The 6,818-nt window shown below is 42.1% G+C and overlaps 1 long non-coding RNA gene across 1 annotated transcript; it reads left to right on the forward strand.

Annotated features, from left to right (window-relative positions):
- The first annotated feature begins 2,671 nt into the window (after positions 1 to 2,671).
- LOC118089550 (uncharacterized) lies at positions 2,672 to 6,613 on the forward strand. Its single transcript, XR_004693125.2, has 4 exons — positions 2,672 to 2,760; positions 3,747 to 3,919; positions 4,210 to 4,340; positions 6,141 to 6,613. It is a non-coding gene; the product is annotated as an uncharacterized LOC118089550 (long non-coding RNA).
- The last annotated feature ends 205 nt before the right edge of the window (positions 6,614 to 6,818 follow it).

Below are 6,818 nucleotides of genomic sequence, written 5' to 3' on the forward strand. Positions count from 1 at the left end.
TAAGAGCGGTAGACTCATAATCTGGGGAACCGGGTTCGCGTCTCTGCTCCTCCACATGCAGCTGCTGGGTGACATTGGGCTAGTCACACTTCTCTGAAGTCTCTCAGCCCCACCCACCTCACAGAGTGTTTGTTGTGGGGGAGGAAGGGAAAAGGAGATTGTTAGCCGCTTTGAGACTCCTTCCGGTAGTGATAAAGCGGGATATCAAATCCAAACTCCTCTTCTTCATAACAACAGTAATAGTGCTTTTATTATTTATACCCCACCCATCTGACTGCGTTGCCCCAGTCACTCTGGGTGGCTTCCAACATATTTAAAAACATAATAAAACATTAAACTACTTCCCTATACAGGGCTGCCTTCAGATGTCTTCTAAAGCTTGTATAATTACTTATGTCCTTGGCTTGGGTGTCGCATAACTCCATACGTTCCAAGATTTCGCCAATGAAAATAGGGATGTCCTAAGGAAAAGCAGGGCATTCCAGGGTCAAAGCAGAAACCAGTACAGCTTCTGAAGAACCGGAACTGTCCTTGGAAAACAGAGACACCTGGAGGGTCTGCAATGTGATTAGCAAAATACAGTAATAAGAACAACAACCACCTTATTTGATTCACGAGCAGTTCCCGTTCCCAACACATACCATTTTAGGCTGCAATCCTAAACCCATTGACCTGAGAGTAAGCCCACTGAGTTCAGTGGAATTTACATCTGAGTAGACATAATTAGGATTGCAGCCTTAGCAACTAAATGTTTGTCCAAATGTAAAGATCCTCTGGTGTTTCTCAAATGTGTTCCCAGGGAATCTCATGCAGAAGAGTTTTCTACATGTGGGCAACTACTGAAAATGCCTCTTCACATTTCCATGATGTTCAATCGTCTTTTTGTGAGGCCACTGGATATTGCCTCATTCACAGTGTATCTATACTTTAAAAAAAAGTTGTCTCACAAAAAAGCTTTGGCCTTATTTTATTGACAAGTGAGGGTTCTGTAAAATTCCCAGGGACCAACTGATTCTGCATTTCAGATATGATAATGGAAGCTACTGAGAAAACAGCTGTCTCCCGTTATGTGATGGGTACAGATTGCCCGACCTGAGTGAAATATCTGATGCACAGGAGTTAATAGAAGATCTACATTACCGCATAAAGATTGTCCACAGTAGGACTCTCACTCTTAGCTGAAATGGGAATCACAAACGTAAAGAGCCAAATACTGATTCTGGCAGCAAAAGCAGCCATGAAAATGAGGGACATTTTACTCCAGACATATGAAATTGAATATCTACCGTCATAATTTATTTAAGTAAATTCAAAGGTAGGCTTTTAGAGTTACACTTGTTTCATTCCTAATTTACTGACTGCACCTCTGTAATCCCTTCCACAATTCACCTGCATAGACTAATTACTCGAGTGGTACACAGATGGAGTTGTTTTTTCACCCAGTGCCAGCTGCCAAGATGGATGTAGGTGGGCCATAAGAGTGTTGATTCTCAGGCATCCATGGCTGCTGTTCTTCTGTTGCTCTAGCAGTAAAGTCACTGGACCAGTTCCTTTTCAACCACTGCAGACTGTATTTTGGATTATTTTTTTCCTCAGGTGCCACTAAAGCAGAGAAGAAAAATATGGCTTGGAGCACACAGTGAAAAAGATTAAGGACTCTGTCTGTCAACACTAATGCCCAGATGTTTTAAAGTGCAAGAGAAAACAGCAAAAAGACATTAATTACATGCCTCTTTCTTCACTTTGAAATGCTGTTTAAAAATAAGCTTTAAGTACCTAACTTTTCCTGCCATTTTCAGAATGATTTTAAAAAAAGAAAACATTTCAGACAAAACTTGTCAAAACAGGCTTAGAGGGAAGGAAACACATCTCCACCCCCCAAACAGAGGTGTCCCCCATTTCAGATTAAATTCACACTTACTGGATTAGGTGGGAAACAATCTATTAACTTCAAGGATCCATATGGGGAGGGGGTGCAATGCTAGAAACTACAGACAAAACCCAACATTTCTAAGTACCAAATTTCAGTTGCACTAACTGAATGATGGAGGTAGGTTGCATGATTGCATTCTATCCATGCAACACATACATGGAAACACAGTTATCTTCACACACACACACAGCATATAGAAAACTATAATGTCAGACCACTAAACTCTTATCCCAAACATCAGTTCTAAGTTTTGCTTTATTTTTAAACAGAAGTCTATTCGGTGATGGCACCAGGCAAAAATATTGGGAGAGTATAGATGGGGTGAAGTTCATTTCTGTATGTGTGAGCTTTGTCTTGCATGATAATTTGGAGGCTGGGGGGGGGGACTCTGCTTGTATGGATGGTTCCTTATCCCCCAGACCAGGCATAGGCAAACTCGGCCCTCCAGATGTTTTGGGACTACAATTCCCATCATCCCTGACCGCTGGTCCTGTTAGCTAGGGATCATGCGAGTTGTAGTCCCAAAACACCTGGAGGGCCGAGTTTGCCTATGCCAGCCCCAGACCCACCTCTGGTGCCTCCCGTAAAAATAACCGTGTGATTTTCTTCCATCCATATCCTGAAATGGCAGAACAGTTTTATAACATGTGATGAGTTGTTTGTTTTATACTAAATCTCAGTTTGTAGCAACCTTTGCCCTCAAAGTATCACTCCCTCCCTCTGTTGTGTCAGCACTACCAGCACATTGTCCATCAGCGCTCCATTCCTTCTGGCTGGGGTGTAAATCCTGCATTCCATGAAAAAGAAAATGCCAGGATTCATGCAAGGTAAACAAATATGCTGAATGGTTATTTGCAAAATAAACTTTAACCACACAATCCGATGTTTCTGCTACAGTACTAACATTCCTTCCCCCCCCCCTTTTTTTTTTACTAGAAAATATGTAGAGGAAGATAATAATAAACGGCCGAGACCACATAACACCAGTCTTGAAAGACCTACATTGGCTCTCAGTACATTTCTGAGCACAATTCAAAGTGTTGGTGCTGATCTTTAAAGCCCTAAATAAACGGCCTCAGCCCAGTATACCTGAAGGAGCGTCTCCACCCCTATTGTTCAGCCCAGACACTGAGGGCCTTCTGGCAGTTCCCTCACTGTGAGAAGCGAAGTTACAAAATGGTCAAAGGCCTGGAAATGATGCCTTATGAGGAACGGCTTAGGGAGCTGGGTATGTTTAGCCTGGAGAAGAGAAGGTTAAGGGGTGATATGATAGCCATGTTCAAATATATAAAAGGATGCCATATAGAGGAGGGAGAAAGGTTGTTTTCTGCTGCTCCAGAGAAGTGGACACGGAGCAATGGATTGCACCTAAACAGAAAGAAGATTCCACCTAAACATTAGGAAGAACTTCCTGACAGTAAGAGCTGCTCAGCAGTGGAATTTGCTGCCAAGGAGTGTGATGGAGTCTCCGTCTTTGGAGGTTTTTAAGCAGAGGCTTGACAGCCATATGTCAAGAATGCTTTGATGGTGTTTCCTGCTTGGCAGGGGGTTGGACTGGATGGCCCTTGTGGTCTCTTCCAACTCTATGATTCTACAGGGAACCAGGCAGAGGTCCAAACATGTTGACGGTCCACTGAGAAGCCGAATACACCAAGAGCTTGTGGAAAACAATCTTTGTGCTGCCGTCAACCTTATGACCAATCTCAAACACTGCTTGCGGCCATTGGTTTAGGGACTGGATGCAACAACAAGGTTTGTTCTGTGTGAGAGTGCTTGGTCTGTCTTTGAAGATAATGTTCTTGGTTGTTTGCAGGCTGAACCATCGCTTCAGGCATGTGAGAAATGCCAAAGCCTTGATCAAAACGGTGTCTTTTTCGTGGAGGCAGAAACATGTTTGCAGTATCCTGGCAAAGTTGGAGAACAAAACAAAAATGGAAAGAAGAAAATGGAGAGCATACAAGGAATTTGTAAATGTTGCTTTAACAAGTAAATGATATTCATTTCTGGGCTTCATACATGTTTATCCTGTTTTCTAGATCAACAGTATATTTCCCCAAAACCCCTTTTTCCACCACAGCAATTTTGATTAATAAAAGCCAAATGCTGGAGAGTTCAGAGTTCTGAGACCTAAGGCGCTGCACTAATACTTAAATAGCGTATTTGGACGCCACCTTGCAATATGAACATTATAGGGAAGCCGATTCATTAATATTTGGCGCTTGTAGCCGGGAACTGTTTCCGCATGATTCATACATTGATCTTTTTTCTCTTTCCAGTGACGCAGAGAACAAGACTCATTTTTCCTTGGAAGTGTTGCTTGTTTTGACCTCTTCATTCACAACTTCGCTAGACTTCTTCCGATTATGTACTTGATAATCAAAAATGCCATCAGAAGGCAGGAGTAAGAGTAAGCTTATTTGTTTCCAGAAGGACAGTTCCCAATTATATCACGTGGTTACAATGTAATAACTGAGGGTGGAAATGTATAAGAGAGTGTTAAGCATTAGGGATAATATGCCCATTGCATAGCAGTAGACAAGCTCAGATTTGTGAGATCTTCTTTGTTTTTTTATTGGCTCTTGAAGTCCACCAACTGGAGCCAAGTGTAAAATATTGGTGGTAGAGGCAGAGGGGAGGAGAGGAATAGACAAAATTCAATAATAAGGTGCTTTGGAAGACATGTTCAAACCAGGAATTTGTTTCTGCCTCAGAACCAAGCTTACAGTCCTTTGGGGGGGGGAGGAATTAACAGAATTTTTTTTTCATTATAGCAGTCTAATTTAAGGTCAGTGGTTACAGGTAGGTAGCCGTGTTGGTCTGACGCGGTCAAAAGGATTTTTTATTTTTATTTTAAGGTCAGTGGGAGAGTCTTTTTGCTGTTGCTGTTGTTAAACCACTGAGAGTCTGAAACACTTGCCAAACTACTGCAGATCACCCCAATATATCTCAGTGGATCCCAAACTACCTTCTATCCATCCCCCACTCTAGCATATATAGAAAACAGAAAACGATATGGATAATTTATTTGGACATACAAAACAATTTGAGGAAACTGGGACTCAAAACCCACTCTTTGATTTGCTAGAGCTTAAAATTTATTTAAATCAAGAAATCACAATGAATACAAACCAACCAGCCACAGCAACAATGTCAAAGCCAGAACTTAAGGAAGAAAGTAGCATTCAAATTTGAAACTGAATGAATCCACCTTCCTTTTTATTATTCAAAATTCCTATTTCAAAACTCAAACTTTGATTTACAGTGTGGCTGTGTTCAGGTTTTGATGACAAAATGTTTTAATTTTCAAGCAGAAATGCAATTAAGTGTGGAAAAAATCAAATGTGTAGCCTAAAACCAGAACCTGAAGGTATACTAAGTACTCTTCACATATATCCTTCCTATCACCTCCCCGTCCCCTGGAAAGCTGGCTTTAGGTTAGGAAGACTTTCAAAGCTGCCATTCCAAAAGGTGCAGGGGTCTGCTACCAGCAATAAGGGGAAACCATGAGCATATGGAAGGCTTTTCTCATGTGTATGGGCCTCTTTGGATCTTAGTCTCTTGAGATATACATGAAATTTACCTGCATAATTATGTATCAGCATTAACAGTATTGTAACTGGCTTCATTCTTGTGCGCACATAACTATACAGAGGGACTTAAGAGCAGATGTCCTGTTAGTTTGCTTCTGACTTTGATTCTGCAGAACTAGAATGACATCACAACAAAATAAGTCACAAGTCATAAAAAAAAATTCCACAGTTGCCTGGATGACACATTAGTTAAAAGGTAGAGGTAAAGGACCCCTGGATGGTTAAGTCCAGTCAAAGGTGACTCTGGGGTTGCAGCGCTCATCTCGCTTTCAGGCCAAGGGAGCCAGTGTTTGTCCACAGACAGTTTTCCAGGTCATGTGGCCAGCATGACTAAACCACTTCTGGCGCAACCAAACACCATGACGGAAGTCAGAGCGCACGGAAACACCGTTTACCTTCCTGCCACAGCAGTACCTATTCATCTACTTGCACTGATGTGCTTTCAAACTGCTAGGTTGGCAGGAGCTGGGAAAGAGCAACGGGAGCTCACTCCGTCACGGGGATTTGAACCACCGACCTTCCAATCAGCAAGCCCAAGAGACTCAGTGGTTTAGACCACAGCACCATAGTCTGGTTGTATTTTGATTGCAATGAACTTTGTCCCTGATTTCCATCAGATCCGGACTACAACCAGAGGAGGAGATGACTGGGCAACCCAAACCCATCGGTGGACTTTCTACCTCCAGAGAGGAGACTCCAGCAGTAGCTCAACCTGCAGAACAGTCTGTGCACAGCTGCAGGCTCATGGAAACAAGAGCAGATTTGTAACTGTTCCCAGCTCCTTGATAACGACTGCTGGGCAGTCTCAAGCTGTTGTATGATGAAAACTTTCCACTTGAGCTCATTTTAATGATATCTCCAAAGATATGACTAAGTAATCAAACTTCGGTGCAATGATAAATCTTAAAGGACCCTCTTCTAGAGGGAGGAACGATACTCTTAAAAATGGGGAAAACAGAAACTCTTTCAGTGTCGGAGGGAAACTTGTGGCTACTGAGGGGGAGATTATTGTGTTGCTTGACTGTAAGCAGTTTCAGATACTGCAAGTGAATCAGTTGCCCAGTAAAAAATCACATGAAACGTCACATACAGCTTGTTCCTTAATTCAAAAAAAGGGGGGGTGCAAGAAAGATTTTGTACTATTGTTGCATCTGGACCAACTTGGTCATACCATGTCCTGGAGGACCCACTGCTGAGAAATAAACTGTAGTTCTAATCTAGCAAAAATATCCATCTGTTCTCAAGCACCCAAGTAAAAAAAAGGTTGACATGTACTTGCAAGGAACAAGACACTT

This window comes from Zootoca vivipara, chromosome 7 (assembly GCF_963506605.1).
Source record: "Zootoca vivipara chromosome 7, rZooViv1.1, whole genome shotgun sequence".
NCBI lineage: Eukaryota > Metazoa > Chordata > Lepidosauria > Squamata > Lacertidae > Zootoca > Zootoca vivipara.